The sequence below is a fragment of the Pongo abelii genome, chromosome 9 (assembly GCF_028885655.2).
Source record: "Pongo abelii isolate AG06213 chromosome 9, NHGRI_mPonAbe1-v2.0_pri, whole genome shotgun sequence".
NCBI lineage: Eukaryota > Metazoa > Chordata > Mammalia > Primates > Hominidae > Pongo > Pongo abelii.
In genome coordinates this window covers 129,328,311-129,344,038 of record NC_071994.2, presented here as the reverse complement: position 1 = coordinate 129,344,038, position 15,728 = coordinate 129,328,311, and the positions used below count along the sequence as shown (strand labels likewise).

At 44.4% G+C, this 15,728-nt stretch overlaps 1 pseudogene; it reads right to left on the bottom strand.

Annotated features, from left to right (window-relative positions):
- Positions 1-14,210: 14,210 nt before the first annotated feature.
- Positions 14,211-15,475, bottom strand: LOC112135427 (nucleosome assembly protein 1-like 1; annotated as a pseudogene).
- Between the last annotated feature and the right edge of the window lie 253 nt (positions 15,476-15,728).

Below are 15,728 nucleotides of genomic sequence, written 5' to 3'. Positions count from 1 at the left end.
GATTCTTTCTAGATCTCGGGAGAGAGAAGCTAAAGAGCAGGGTGATCTTGCCCTAGGAGAGAGATACCATCTCTGGATGAAGACAGGTGTGTTTTCTTGTTTGCTTGTTTTGTTTTATGTGCCATCCTCCTACACTACCAGTTAGAAGAGAAAACTGCACTCCAAAACTGGGAGTGAAGAGTCTGAGGGGCACTGAGATTGAGCCAGGTGTGCATGGGTGTAGGGGAGACTGATAGAGAAAGGCTCCAAACATTCTTATGGGAGGAGAAGGATGGTGTAATGCAGCGAAATGCCAATGGCAAAAGAGCTGAAAGGGAGGTGTAGCTCAAGCGGACAGAGGCAAAGAGAAAGTCCTTGGCCGGCGCCTGCAAACCACCACCCTCCAGCGCCTGGCCCTCCCCTGTGTGCCCTGCTGTGGGCCTCAAAGGGCGCTGGCCCAGGCCCTGTCTGCCATTCCCCTCACAAAGCCTGGGTTGTGTTCTTGGCAGGGCTGGGCCTCCCCGCCATTGAGGTCCCGGCTGGGGCTGCCTGCCCTGGGAGCCTCCCTTCCCAGCCAGAGGCCCTCGATTTGTCCAAGTGCCAATACCTAATGAGGAGCTCATTTGAATCCATGCAAAGTACCAGGGAGCAAGGAGACATGCTAATTAAAGTGATTGCTGTTCTTTAATTAAGCAATAATTCCCCCAAAGAGGGCATTATCATGCAAATAGAGCCCTCTTGGGTGAGGTAAGGGCTTTGGGCAACAGCTGAGGTCTGTTAATAAGGCCCCTGAGCATCGGAGGGCAGGCATCCAGAATGCCCCATTGAGCTGGGTGATAGAGCAAGGGAAATAATCACCCCTGCGCCGCACTGCCTTTTGTCTCTCCAGGCTTTGGCTGCGGAGCTGTGGGAGGCGGGGACCCTGCACCCCCTGCTGTTCCTTTCCCTTCCTCTCCCTTTGCCTCCTCTCCAAGAAACGTTTTCAGAGCTGTGTGAGGTGGAGAGGTTTGTAGGACAATGTCTAGTTTGGCCCTTCACACAATCGATGTCCCAGTTATCAGAGCATCAGCCCAGAAGGGTTGGAATGGGGCCTCCTGAATGTTCATAAACAAGGAAGATATTGCAAGAGGCTGAGCTCTGTTGGGCCACAGCAATAAAATGGAAAGGAGCACTGAAATGAGCCATCGACCTGGGTGACTGTGGGCAAGCCACTTTCCCTCTTCAAGACTCAGTTTCCTTATCTTTAGAATGGGTGGCTAGTAACTACCTGACGCAGTTATCATGTGAGTAAATGAATGTGAACGTGCAGGGTATTTAAACCCGTGGTTCCCAACCTGCAGTGATTTTTGCCCACAGAGGAAGGCTGCCAGATAAAATATATTTTGATATCTTTATTTGCTAAATCTGACAACCTTTCCCCAGAGGACACTAGCAATGTCTAGAGATATTTTGCCACAACCAGAGGAGTGGGTGCTACTGGCATCTGGTGGGGGGAGGGCCAGGGCTGCTGCTAAACATTCTCAACTGCTCAAGAGAGTCCCCACCACACAGAATTATCTGGCCCAAAATATCAATAGTGCTGAGCTTAAACAATGCACAACAAACCTGAGTTAGATGAAAAAATACATAAAGAGATAGTAGATTTTCTGGAGCAAGACCGTAGTAGTACGGTTCTAAATTCCCTAAGATACTTCTGTTTTCTTGAAAGAAAAGGTTTTAAATAGGCCAGGCACGACGTGGCTCAAGCCTGTAATCCCAGTGCCTTGGGATGCTGAGGCAGGAGTATTACTTGAGGCCAGGAATTTGAGACCAGCCTGGGCAACACAGACATTTCTACAAAAATAAAAAAGAGAGAGAAAATTAGCCAGGCATGGTGGTGAGTGCCTGTGGTCCTAGCTCCTCATGAGGCTGTGGCAGACAGATCACTTGAGATCAGGAGTTTGAGGCTGCAGTGAGCCATGATCATGCCACTGCAGTCCAGCCTGGGCCACAGACTGAGACCCAGTTTCTAAAAATAAAATAAAATTTAAAAATAAACAAATCATGGAACAGACTGAGGCTCAGTGGCACACTGATACTGGCAGTTCCACGTAAGAAGCAGGACCAAAGAACACGCTGGCAAGGTCTAAGTTGGTTATGAGTCCAAGGAGCTTCAGAGACAACACAAAGCCAGCCTGATGTAAGGGGAGGGCGACTCTTCATGCAGAGAAGAGAGCCCTGGCAGAGGCACCAGGGCCCAGCGTTGAGGGCACAGCGAGGCAGTTGAGAGCAGGTGTCAATGACTCTCGCACTGTGAAGCTGAGAGTATAAGAGGAAACTATACTCCTACCTTAGCTTCGACAGTAGTAGTACTCACATAACTAATACCTATGGTGAGCGTGCTGGTCTAATTCTCACAACAGCCTAGGAGAAAGGTGCTATTATTATCCCTATTTTGAAGATAAGGACATTGAAACATGGGAAAGATAAATAACCTGCCCATGGCCACATACCTAGTAAGAGCCAGGATTTCAACCAAGGCAGCATCTGAAGGCAGCACAGCTGCGGAATCAAGTCTGGGAAAATGAGACTTCCCCAGTGATCACAGATCTTGACATACAGTCATCCTGCAGCATGGGAGTTAGGCTCTCAGCAAAGTGCCTCCTATTCTGCCTAGCTGCCGGGTGGGTCTCCAAGTGGTGTCTGCATTTGGGACATCCATCGCTCAGCTTTTGGGTCCCTGGACAGACAGCTAGAGGGCAAGGCAACAAGTGGGGAAGGGAGTCACCAAGCCTGGCTTTGTCACTCACGGCTGACTCATTTGCTGAATAATGGCTGGTCCTCTCCCCTGGAGCTGGGGTGGGGGTAGTTTGGTGCTTCTAGAGCTGCCTTTGTAATGGTCTATGTCTTAGGTAAGGCTGGTGTGTGGCTCAGGGGCTGGCAAAGGCAGAAAGTCAACAAACCAGGCAGTCCAGCCAGGGGGAAAACCAAACCTCCTGCTCCCAGAAATCTTGGCCCCTTTTCAATTTTGTGTTCACTCCCAGCAAAATAAATGTTTTGTGTTACAAGGAGACGGAGATAGTATCTCATCAGCCCTACTAGTTTAGCACTGCCTCTGCCAACCTCTCACTCTACATTTGGCAGGGGGAAAGAGTGAGGAGAAAAACAGGACCAGGTTCTGTTTGCAAAATATTTTCGCCAGTCAAAAAACTGCCGGGGTTGTGAATATTGAATAAACCCTGACTCATGGAGACATATACCTTGCTTTGCTTTGCTGATAGGTGGGGTAACAGACAGCGTTAAGTTACTTTAGAAGTGACAGCTGTAACATTCTGCAGACTTCTCAAAACTGCTCTGGCTTTTTCTGAACAAAGAACAATCCACAAAAACGCCCATGGTTTGCAATGCATAGGAGTCTGTTTACAGGATCACAGACTCAGGCCCTCTCAAAAGGGACTGGGTGAGATCATCCATTTAATCACCTTCCACCTCCAGGTGGGGCTGGGCGGCCTGAAGGTCTTCCGCCAGAGGGTTTAGTGAGAGCATGGCCCAAGTCTCAGGCCCCTATAGTGAGTTCCCTAAGGGCCAGCTCCATTTTTTCCATTGCAGAATTTATAAGTGGGATTGAAATGAGAGCATAGTGTTGCTTTGCCAGGAACAAAGATTGTCAGTGTGTTTCAGTCACTAACCTAAGACACCATAATATAAGCCAGCCCCCCAACCTCCATCTCTAGCCAGTCCCAAAGTAAAACAGTTCACCTAAGAACGAAAATAGTAGTAGTGTAGTGAACACTGATGTTGAGCTTACGACTTGCAAGACACTGTTCTAATCCTCACCACCATGAAGCAGGCAGTAGTGTTACCGTCATTTTGCAGAGAGGAACTTGCCTAGTTTCCTTATTCTTAACTCAGGCAAGGTTCCCACCCTACCCCTTAGCTTCCTGTGAGTCTATAGGTTGTCCTTCCCATTCTTCATGAGAACAGTTTCTTCCATTAGTCTTGAAACAGTGGAAACCAACTCTTTCTTTCTTTTTTCTTTTTTTTAAATTTGAGACGGAGTCTCGTTCTGTAGCCCAGGTTAGAGGGCAGTGGCGTGATCTCGGCTCACTGCAACCTCCGCCTCCTGGGTTCCAGTGATTCTCCTTCCTCAGCCTCCTGAGTAGCTGGGATTATAGGTGCCCGCCACCACGCCTGGCTAATTTTTGTATTTTTAGTAGAGACGGGGTTTCGCCATGTTGGCCAGGCTGGTCTGGAATTCCTGACCTCAAGTGATCTACCCACCTCGGCCTCCCACATTGCTGAGATTACAGGCATGAGCCACCGCATCCGGCCAGGAAACCAACTCTTTCTGTAGTTCTTTTCCCAAGAACCATTTCCATCTTGCTCTTTAAAAGCATAATCTCCACACTCAGCTAATTTTTGTATTTTTCGTAGACAGGGTTTCTCCATGTTGGCCAGGCTGGTCTCGAACTCCTGACCTCAGGTGATCCACCCACGTCGGCCTCCCAAAGTGCCGGGATTACAGGCATGATAATTGCAGCTACTTGGGAGGCTGAGGCAGGCGAATCGCATGAAACTGGGAGGCAGAGGCTGCAGCGAGCAGAGATCACGCCATTGCACTCCAGCCTGGGTGACAGAGCAAGACTCTGTCAAGAAAAAAAAAAAGCATAACCTCAGTCTCCATCAGAGCAGATAAGTATTTATTTATGTGCCGCTTTGCATTTGACAGACTGTACAGCATAGTGGTCTCAAGGGCAGATATGCGATTGTATTCTTCCACAGGTGCAAAGCTAGTAACAAATAGAAGAAACTTGGCCAGGCGTGGTGGCTCACGCCTGTAATCCCAGCACCTTGGGAGGCTGAGGCAGGCGGATCACGAGGTCAGGAGATAGAGACCATCCTGGCTAACATGGTGAAACCTCGTCTCTAATAAAAATACAAACAAAAGTAGCTGGGCGTGGTGGTGGGCGCCTGTAGTCCCAGCTACTTGGGAGGCTGAGGCAGGAGAATAGCTTGAACCTGAGAGGCAGAGGTTTCAGTGAGCTGAGATCGCGCCACTGCACTCCATCCTGGGCGACGGAGCGAGACTCCGTTTCAAAAAAATAAAAAATAAAATGAAATCTGATAAACATTTATTGACTTGCCTGGGTCTCTGGCTGCTCAAAAAACATTGTGTGTGATGGGAGGCAATATATACTGACCATCCCAGGAAAACAGCAAAATATGAGGCAAACAGAAAAAACTGTAGAAACACTTCATTTTGCTTGATAATACCTTGCATGTAATAGGTGCTTAATAAGTGTCATTAACTAATCTTCTTATACTTTAAAATTAGTAGCAAGTTGACTAAAATTAAGAACTATGGCAATTTTAGGGCTCTACAGTCAAAGAGAGATGTAGGGGAATAGAAAGAAGAAAGGGGAAGGCGAGCTATTCCCTTGCCTTTGTGCTTCCGGTCATTTTTCCAAGTGCGTGTTCTGTTCAGCACCTTCTGAGCATCTTGTAGGGAAACCTTAGGGTAGAAGTCTGCACAGATGCAGGCCCTAGAGAAAAGCACAGGTTAAATTTCTAAACTGTGGCTGCTAATGCTGATAGAGAAGATGGGAATGGCTGCCTTCTGTTTGACTTCCTGCTGCAGACAGGTAGCAGGGTTCCAGGACACAAATCCAGGTGGGTCGAACATCCCAAAGAAGTCCTGAAATGTTTTCTGTGTTAGAGGATGACAAAACTGGATTCTGTGTCTAGAGAGGGCCCTAAACGTTCCATGCCTTGTGGTCAGGAGCCAAGACATTGACAAGTGAGAGGGAAGAGTTGAATAAGGACCAGTCTTCTCTATGCCATCCTCATGCATGGAGGCAGGGGATGGGCCTCATGAGCTCCAGAGGGTACACACAACCCCCAAAGTCATGGAGACTGACGGTTGGTAAAAAAAAAAAAAAAAAAAAAAAAAAAAATTGGCCGGGTGTGGTGGCTCATGCTTGTATTCCCAGCACTTTGGGAGGCTGAGGCTGGTGGATTGCCTGAGCTCAGGAGTTCGAGACCAGCCTGGGCAGCATGGTGAAACCCCATCTCTATTAAAACACAAAAAATTAGCCGGACGTGGCAGCATGCGCCTGTAATCCCAGCTACTCGGGAGGCTGAGACAAGAGAATCACTTGAATCCGGGAGGCGGAGGTTGCAGTGAGTGGAGATCGTGCCATTGCACTCCAGCCTGGGCCACAGTGCGAGACTCTGTCTCAAAAAAAAAAGATAAAAAAAGAAAATTATCTCACTCTGGAAAAGATTCCAAAGTCCCAACATTTCACGTTGGTTTAGTTTCTTTCTTAGTTCTCAACACCCCTACCTCCATTCCTCCCTCTAGGGTAAGGCCCCATTGCCTCCTCCCTCTGGCATTTGTGAGCACAGCATCTCCTCAGGCACAGTCCTTTAATCAAGGTGGAAGCCTTTTGTGAAGGGGCAGTGGAGAAGCTGGGCTGCTAATTGGCTCAGTGATGAGCTTTTGACAAATCCATTAAATGAATGAAACAGAGGGGTGGGAAAAGAGGTGTTCCTCAGTGCAGGTAGGGGTCTGAGAAGGACAGGCGGAGACATGTGAGCAGGCCCTTCTGCAGGTCTTCCCATGCCCCCTCCCACTCTGGGACCATTCACACAGTCATAAGTTGCTAATCTCAGCCCCTAGAGCCCTTGCTGGTCACCAGGGAAATTACTGACTTTGGGACAAGCTGTGAAAAGTGGCTGGACCTTAAGTGTTAGTAGCACAGAGAGTCAAGTGCCTGCTGTGAGCCAACAGATGAAAAGTCAAGATCCCCCCCAATACAGGGACCTACTAGAGTATCTGAAAATCCGCTGCTGCATAGGGATCTCCTTAGATCCCCAGAGAACTAATTCTAAAGCTTTTCTCCATGATTGATACCTTAGATTGAATTCCTTCGTTCAAGTCTTTTCAGTCTGAAAACATGCAGAGAAGCCTATGACCAGTTTGCAGTTATGACCAGGAGAAACCATGAGAAAATTGCTGTCTTTTTCTCCATTCCACTCCATTCATTGAAGAAGGCAGTCCTAGATGCCAGGAGGCAAGGAATGGTTGGTAACAAGTTTTTTGTTTTGTTTTGTTTTGAGAGATGGAGTTTCACTCTTGTTGCCCAGGCTGGAGTGCAGTGGTGCAATCTCGGCACACTGCAACTTCCGCCTCCCAGGTTCAAACGGTTCTCCTGCCTCAGCCTCCCAAGTAGCTGAGATTACAGGCGTATGCCACCACGCCTGGCTAATTTTTTTTTTTTTTTTTTTGTATTTAGTAGAGATGGGGGTTTCACCATGTTGGTCAGACTGGTCTTGAACTGCTGACCTCAGGTGATCCACCCGCCTTGGGCTCCCAAAGTGCTGGGATTACAGGCATAAGCCACTGCACCTGGCGGGTGGGTAACAACTTTGTAACAGCACGTCCACGAGGAATAGATTGAAGGGGAAGGGAAATGGCCCCCAGTTTAAGTTTTCTCCATGCCTGCCACCTTCCCTGTAAACTTCTCTTATTCGGGTATCTTGTTCCTCTGTGTGTTTACTCTCCCTACTTGGTTTCCCCCCTTTTCTGACATAAATATGAATGGAACGTCTATATCCAAACTACCGTGAGATGTCTGAGTCCATTAGTGCTGCTACAACAAAATACCTTACACTGGGTAATTTCTAAAAAGCAGGAATTCATTGCTGACGGTTCTGGAGGCTGGGAAGTCTACAATCAAAGCACCAGCAGATTTGGTATTGGGTGAGGGCTCATGATCTGCTTCAAAGATGGTACCTCTTTCTGTGTCTTCACATGGCAGAAGGGCAAAGAACACTCACTTGAGCCTCTACTCCTATTCATGAGGGTGGAGCCTTCATGACTTAATCACTTCCCAAAGGCCCCTACGTCTTAACACTATCACACTGAATAGTAGGTTCTGATATATGAATTTAGGGGGGAACACCAACATTCAGACCATTGCAGAAGAACAGCCCAAGGCAGGAGCCACTAGCTTCTTTCGTCTCCTACCTCTGCCCCAAGATGCCAGAGCTCCAGGCACTCTTCTCATGGTGTTCTCTTCCCTGGGGACCAGCCTCTCTCTTGTCCCCAGAGAAGGGATACAGCTGACATGGAGGTGCAGAGTCAGTAACGCAGTTTCCATTTTTTCCAGGAAATTTGGTTCCCAGAACCCCCAGAATGGGACAGACAGTAACTGGGGAACATGCAGGTAGTAAATAAGCTGGTCAAAGATCTGGCCAAGGGGAGAGAGAAGATGAGGCACAGAAGAGGGAAAGTGGGAAGTGTGAGGCTAGCATGAGGACATGATTTTCGGGAAGACACAGGAGCCTGACTCCGGAGGGCTCAGTGCAGAGCCATTGTCTTTTTTTATTTTTATTTTTTATTTTTCTTGAGATGGAGTCTCACTCTGTTGCCCAGGCTGGAGTGCAGTGGCACGATCTTGGCTCACTGTAACCTCCGCTTCCTGGGTTCAAGTGATTCTCCTGCCTCAGCCTCCTGAGTAGCTGGGATTACAGGTGTGCGCCACCGCACCCGGCTAATTTTGTATTTTTAGTAGAGACGGGGTTTTGCCATGCTGGCCAGGCTGGTCTCGAACTCCTGGCCTCAAGTCATCTGCCCACCTTGGCCTCTCAAAGTGCTAGGATTATAGGCGTGAGCTACCATGCCAGACCCAGAACCAATGTCTTTTAAGGGCTATCAGCATCGATGCTATTTATAAGTACTTCTTTTCTTTTCTTTTCTTTTTTTAAAATAGATAAATAGAGATGGGGTCTTGCTACATTGCCCAGGCTGGTCTCAAATTCTTGGGCTCAAGTAATCAGCCTGCTTGAGCCTCCCAAAGTGCTAGGATTACAGGCGCAAGCCAAAGCGATGGGCCAGTACTTTTAACTGACCAAGAGAAGAGGAAACACTTGGTTAGGTAACATAAAAGCAAAACTAGTAATAGAGATTCAAGAGATGTTCCTGTTCTTTGAATATATGTATGTATGTGTTTATTTTGTTGATAAGAACTTATATAATGCTGAGCATGGGCCAAGCTTATCTTAATCCTTATAAATCTTCTAAAGCTATGTCATTTATGAATAAGTATCAATATATAGAACAAATATTCTCCATATTACTAATATGTAACAGATGGTACTACAAATCAATAATTCATGTGTGTTCAAACTTTCACTGCTAATGCACGATAGTTGCTAACAACTGAAAAAATAAGAGAAAATCAAAATAGGAAATAGGAGTAGAATAGAAAAATAGAAAATAGGAGTAGAATTCGCAATGATTTTTACCACAATGATGATGATGGTGATGAGAAAAATAATAATAGTGGATTTTTATTGTTGATTATGTACTTATTATATGTATAATAAATAATAAAAATTAGTTATTGTTGGTTATGTCTGGGCCAAGTACTTTATATGCATTATTTCACCTAATCCTCAGAACAGATATAGAAAATAGGTACTATTACGGTCTTTTTTTTTTTTTTTTTTTTAACAGGGTCTCATTCCATTGCCTAGGCTGAAATGCAGTGGTGCAATCATGGCTCACTGTAGCCTTAAACTCCTGGGCTTGAGTGATCCTTTTGCCTTAGCCTCCTGAGTAGCTGGGACTACAGGTGCACACCACCATGCCTGGCTAATTTTTAAATTCTTTGTAAAGATAAGGTTTCACTACGTTGCCCAGGCAGGTCTCAAACTACTGGCCTCAAGCAATCCTCCTGCCTCAGCTCCCCCAAAGAGTTGGGATCATAGGCTTGAGCCACTTCTAGACCTATTACTATTTCTTAGATGAGAAAACTGATGCACAAAGCATGTTAAGTGATTTATCCAAGATGCAAGTTAGTTGTCATAGCATTCCTTGCTTCTGATATGGGAAACGTTCACAACTGATAAGGAACTGCAGGTGTGGAAACCAAGCTGATGAATAATAATGATGCCCATTTTAAGTCAAGCACAGTACCAGGTGCATTTTATACACCTTAAATCCTCACAACAACCTGGCAACCTATGGTGTACCTACACCTGTTTTACTGATGAGGAAATCTGCCCAACTTCCTACAGCTTTTATGGACAACTGGACCAAACAGAAGACCTCTTGTACCTCCAGGGACTAGTCATTATATCCAAATCTTGTTGGTCCAACCTGTGCTAGAGCTGTTAAAGTTGTCAGAACTTGCTCTGACAATGCCAGCCCCTTAGAGACTTTGACAGACTGTAGTTCATTTTTCCTTTGGAGAGGAAAAAGAGAAAGTCTACCACGGAGACTTAGTGATTGGCACAAGTCCACACCGCAGACAAGAGGATAATGAGGGAGCTGGGATAAATTATACTGGACAGGTTCCCCAATTCTCAGCTTGGTTTTTTTTCTATGAGACCATCCAGCCTCGAATAACTCATTTGTTAGCTCCCTATCCTTTGCAAATATCCCCAACTCCTTGCCATTCTCTTTCAGGCCCTTTGCTTTCTTTCACATCTCAGACAGGGGCTCCTTTGCCACACGTAGCCTAATGACAGGGAAGGTGGCATTGTGTCTGCTTAGAGCCGGGCTCCTGTATAGGCCTTTCTCTTTCCTGTAAAAGGATCTCCACATTCTTTGCTAGTGCAAAGAAGATGTGGAAAGTCATTTTCTCCTGACCTGGTATACGGGTAAATCAATCTAGTATCGCAAACCCAGTAACAGAGTTAGGTGATCTGTGTGTAATGGGTATAGGCAGTGAGTCTCCGGAGCTTAGCCAGTTCAGCATAAAAAAGGCCATAGAAATCCCTCTCTCCGTGAAATCCTCTTGCACACAATTCAGGAAATGTACAAGACAGTGAGAATACAGTCAACCTATTGGAATTTCTTTTTCGAAGAAAAAAATAGATTGCAAAGGAAAATTGTTGATTGCCAACCTTCCAGCCTTGTTAGGAGAGTTATCCTGCAGTCAGTCATTAGATGTAAAATTCCTAAGGCTTGGGGGATGGTCAGGTCATTTAATACCATGTCAATATCAAGTTACGTCATAAATAATTGGAACTTCCTGAATATTTAACAAGAACTTTGTTGTGTAAATTTGGAAATCATCCAAATTGAGGCAACTGACTTATGTTATTGTTTAGCCCTCTGGATCTAATTCATTGTGGGGGTTTAGTTGTTTCAAACTTTGGTCCTTTTAGCAGAGAGTAGAAAGAAAGGCGTTAAACCAATTGACTTTTAGATAGTCAGCTTCCCTTCTTTTTTTTTTATTTTAAATTGATTGATGCTTTTTTCTCATGTAAATAAGACCAAATAAAAATCCAAAGTCATAACCAAGAGAGAAATATGTGAAATTGCTGTTTAGTTTGCAAGCCTTTAGCAGACTAAGTCAGCCTGGTGATGATCAACTTGGACCACTCTTGCAGTTGCTAAATGGGCACTTTCTGACATTTGCTACATCTGTCAGATCATTTCTAGTCCAAGAATATTCTAAAGGCTCATAATGTTCATTTGAGTTGGTATCAAATTCTAGACAATAAGATTTGAGTTTCTTCTGGATGGGAATCCATAATTAAGGTTTCATACACTATAAGATAACAGTATAAGTGTAAAGATTAATTATGGTTATTATCACCTAAAGAATAAAATCCCAAGTTCTTATCTTACCATTCAAACCCTCTCTTATGCAGCCTCATCCTATCTTACTAACACTGTCTCCCACTGCTTCTCCCAATCCCTCCTTGGCAATGGTCCCCACTTCTCCTTCTCTCTCAGTCTTTCCCAGCCTCTAGACTTAGGCTGAGTTTTCCTTCCTCCTTGAAGCCTTCCTTCCTCTACTTCAGTTGGAAGTTATTTCTGAAGCTACCGTTTACTGAGACCCTACTCTGTGTCAGGTACTGTGCTAGAAATGTGAGGCATTATCTCATTTAACTCTTGAACGGCAGGTATTACTTTCACATTAAATTTTTTGTTTGTTTTGGATAAGTGCCTATTTGCATGGTTCAAAAATCAAGACAGTATAAAAAGCTACACTTTTTTTTTTGTTTTAAGATGGGGTTTCACTGTGTCACCCAGATTGGAGTGCAGTGGCACCATCTCGGCTCACTGCTGCCTTGACCACGTCAGCCTCCCAAGTACCTGGGGCTATAGGTACATACCACCATGCCTGGCTAGTTTTGTATTTTTTGTAGAGATGGGATTTTGCCATGTTTCCCAGGATGGTCTCAAACTCCTGGGCTCAAGAGATCCACCCTCTTCGGCCTCCCAAAGTGTTAGGATTACAGGCATGCGCTGCTGCGGCCAGCCAAAAGATATAAATTTAAAAGTATCTTATCCACCTTCCACTATAAGTAATCATTTTTAAAGATATTCTTTGAATAGGCGGGTGTGGTAGTGTGTGCCTGTAGTCCCAGCTACTCAGGAGGCTGAGATGGGAGGATCACTTGAACCTAGGGGGTCAAGGCTGCAATGAGCCGTGATCATGCCACTGCATTCCAGCCTGGGCAACAGAATGAGACCCTGTCTTCAAAAAAAATAAAAATAAAAGGAAAGAGGTCTTCTTTGGCTCCTTCTTGTGGTTCTTTATGCAAAAAAAATCAGTAAATACAAATATATAATCTTATTCTCTACCTCTTAGAAATTAGAGCATAATACTGCCCATAAGATGTCCTGCACCTGCTTCTCTCTTTCTTTCGCTTTTCTTTTCCATTTAACACATATTCTAGAGTACCCTCCACAGCAGTTCTCTGAGAGCTTCCCTTTTCTTTTCTCAGTGGCACAGTATTCCATTGTGTGGATGTAGTTCTTGATGGTGGACACTTGGATTGTTTCTAATCTGCTATAAACAACAATGCAGTGAATAGATTTTTCATACGAATGCAAGAGTATCCATAGGACAAATTTCCAGACTGGGACTGCAGGATCAAAGGGTAAAAGCATGCTACATTTTGATAAATATTGTCAAATTTTCTTCCCTGGGGTCATACCATTTTTCATTCCCACCAGCAATGTATGAAAGTGCAACGCACGTATCACTATCTACAGTTTATATATGAGAAAACTGAGGCACAGAACATACAAAATTAAGTGGTTAATAACATTCAGGCTCAACCTCAAACTTGTGCCTGGCTGTATTCCTCTCATCTGGTGTTTATCAACTAGTGATTTGCACTGTTACTTGTTTTATATATACATAGGCCTAAACTTTCTAAAGCTTTATTACAAACTCTTTAGGTTTATAACAAAGAGTTTCTAATAAACAGAGGCTGGTCAATCACAGGTGAGAGTGAGGGAAAAGGGAAATAGGATAGAAAAAGTTGTGAAACAAACGCAAGGCGATGCGTCGTTATGAGGCCATTGCGTTTGACAAGTCACACAAGACCCAGCTGGGCCCTCAATAGGTGCTTCTGCTTGGCCATGAGGGATGGTTCCAGACAAGTAGTGTGGACAAGCCATGCCTTGGAGCAGTCCATGGATAGAGGATGGGAGAAGGAGTTTATCTGTTGCCCTTCTCCCATTCCCTCCTCACATAGGGGAGATAACACATTGCACTTTCTTTCTTTCTTCCTTTTGTTTTTTTTTTTTAATAGAGATGGGGTTTCTCAATATTGCCCATGCTGGTCTTGAACTCCTGGGCTCAAGCAATCCACCTACCTTGGCCTTCCACAGCGTTGGGACTACAGGCGTGAGCCAAAACGCCTGGCCTCACACTATATTTTTGAGTTGTGTTGCTTAGCCCTCACAGCAGATCCTGGGGAAGCCAGATTTCAAGCTCTGCAGTGCCTAGAAATGGTGCGAGGGACACAGAGTGGGTCACTGCAGGTCTTGGAGACAGGTGAGGCTAAGAGAGTCTGATGAGGCCACATAAGATGTTTTTCTTTTTCGAGATATGGTCTCACTCTGTCATTCAGACTGGAGCACAGTGGCGCGATCTTGGCTCACTGTAACCTCTGTGTCCTGGGCTCAAGCAATCCTCCTACCTCAGCTTCCTGAATAGCTGGTACTACAGGTGCGTGCCATTACACCCGGCTAATCTTTTATAATTTTTGTAGAGACAGAGTTTCATCATGTTGTACAGGCTGGTTTTGAACTCCTGGGCTCAAGCAATCCATCTGCCTTGGCCTCCCAAAGTGCCAGGATTACAGTTGTGAGCTACCACACCCAGCCAAGATGTTTTTAATACAGGTATTTCCTTGTATGTCTTTAATTTTGTGCTTTATACTTAAAAGGTGCTCAACAAAGTTTTTTTTTTTTTCAATTTATTTATTGAAACTTTATACATACACTGTTTGGCTGTAGAATTCTAAAATCATATTTTCCAAAATGTTTTTATCCCAAATCGCAGAATGATTATAGCAAAGGAATACATAAGTCATTCAATTTGCTTCTCAATGTGTTAAACACAGAGAATTATTTGCTCATTTGGTAAACATTACCTCATCCGCTTCTTCACCTTCTTCATTATAAACATCATCATCAACTTCAATAGCTTCTCCAATAAAGTATGACACTGCTCTTGGGATTATACGCTCATGTAAAAAGTGACCTATTTTGAAGTCTGTGCAAGGATTTCAGCATCATCATCCAGATCTCCACTCTCAGGAACTTCATGAGGGGCAAAAAAAATTAAAGAAAGGGTCATTGGAAACTGTGTTAGTCGCAGTACGAACTGTCCCACTTCCCTTGTGTTTCTGCTTCTTCCTAATGGTTTTCAAAGTGACATTCTTTCCTTTTTTCCAATCTATCTGGCACCCTGTGCAATCCATAATTTCTGGTCCATCAAAAAAAAAGGGATCAGAATCATCTGGTTCTGACCTCATCCTGTACGTCTTTGACAGCATTTCATTTGTAAAATATTCATTGGGTTCAAAGTGAAATTCTAAGACAAAATCCATAGGCTGGTCAGCATCTGAGAGCTTCACTTTAGTATCTTTCGAGTGTTTCAGAATCGGTTCATCATGTTGTTGAATCATATCACTGAACAAGTCAACATTCTTCAAAACAGTTAACCAAAATTCAGGAATTTCTTTGGGGTCTTCTTTTTCTTCATCCTTTTTTATCTTCGATCTTGGCCTTTTCTTTCAACTCCTCTGAAATCTCATCTTCTTTATCTGGTTTCCATTCACATTCTTCTTCTGTGGGTTCATAAATTGCATTAATAATCTCAAATCGCTTATCAAATAGAGGCTGATAGAGAACAGCATACTTCCTTTCAAGATCGTGAACTTCCTCATAGAATTTGGTTTCTATCTGTGCACATTTAATTTAACTTGCAGGTTTTTGAGAGCATTCACTTGTCTTTTAACTACCCTAGGCAGGCTTTCAATGTATCCTGTTGGTGTTTCTACCAGAACATCAAGTCTTTCTTGAAGGGCTGCAAGAATCTGAGGACTTTGCATCATCTGAACAGTTAGCTGACGTGCTTTGATTTTTGTTTCTTCACCAGTTTCTTCTTCATGTGCTTCTTCAACATCATCCAAATCTTGATCAAGTTCAGATTGTCAATGTCTGCCATGTTGTAAGAACTCCAAATATCAGCGGCTAGTATGGGAAGCCAGGAGGCCTGAGCTGTGCAGGCAGTGACTCAGGGCGGCAGTGGCGGCAGGAGGAGCGGGAGGCAGCACTGCGAGCAGATGGTGCTAAAAAAGAACAGAAGTTTTTTAACTGATCAATTTATTTGAATTGATATTAATAAAAATACTTCCCATTATTATAGGGAGACATTAATGTGTAATAATTAAGAGTCCAGCCTCTAGACACAGATTACTTGAGTTTTAATATGAGCTCTGACACT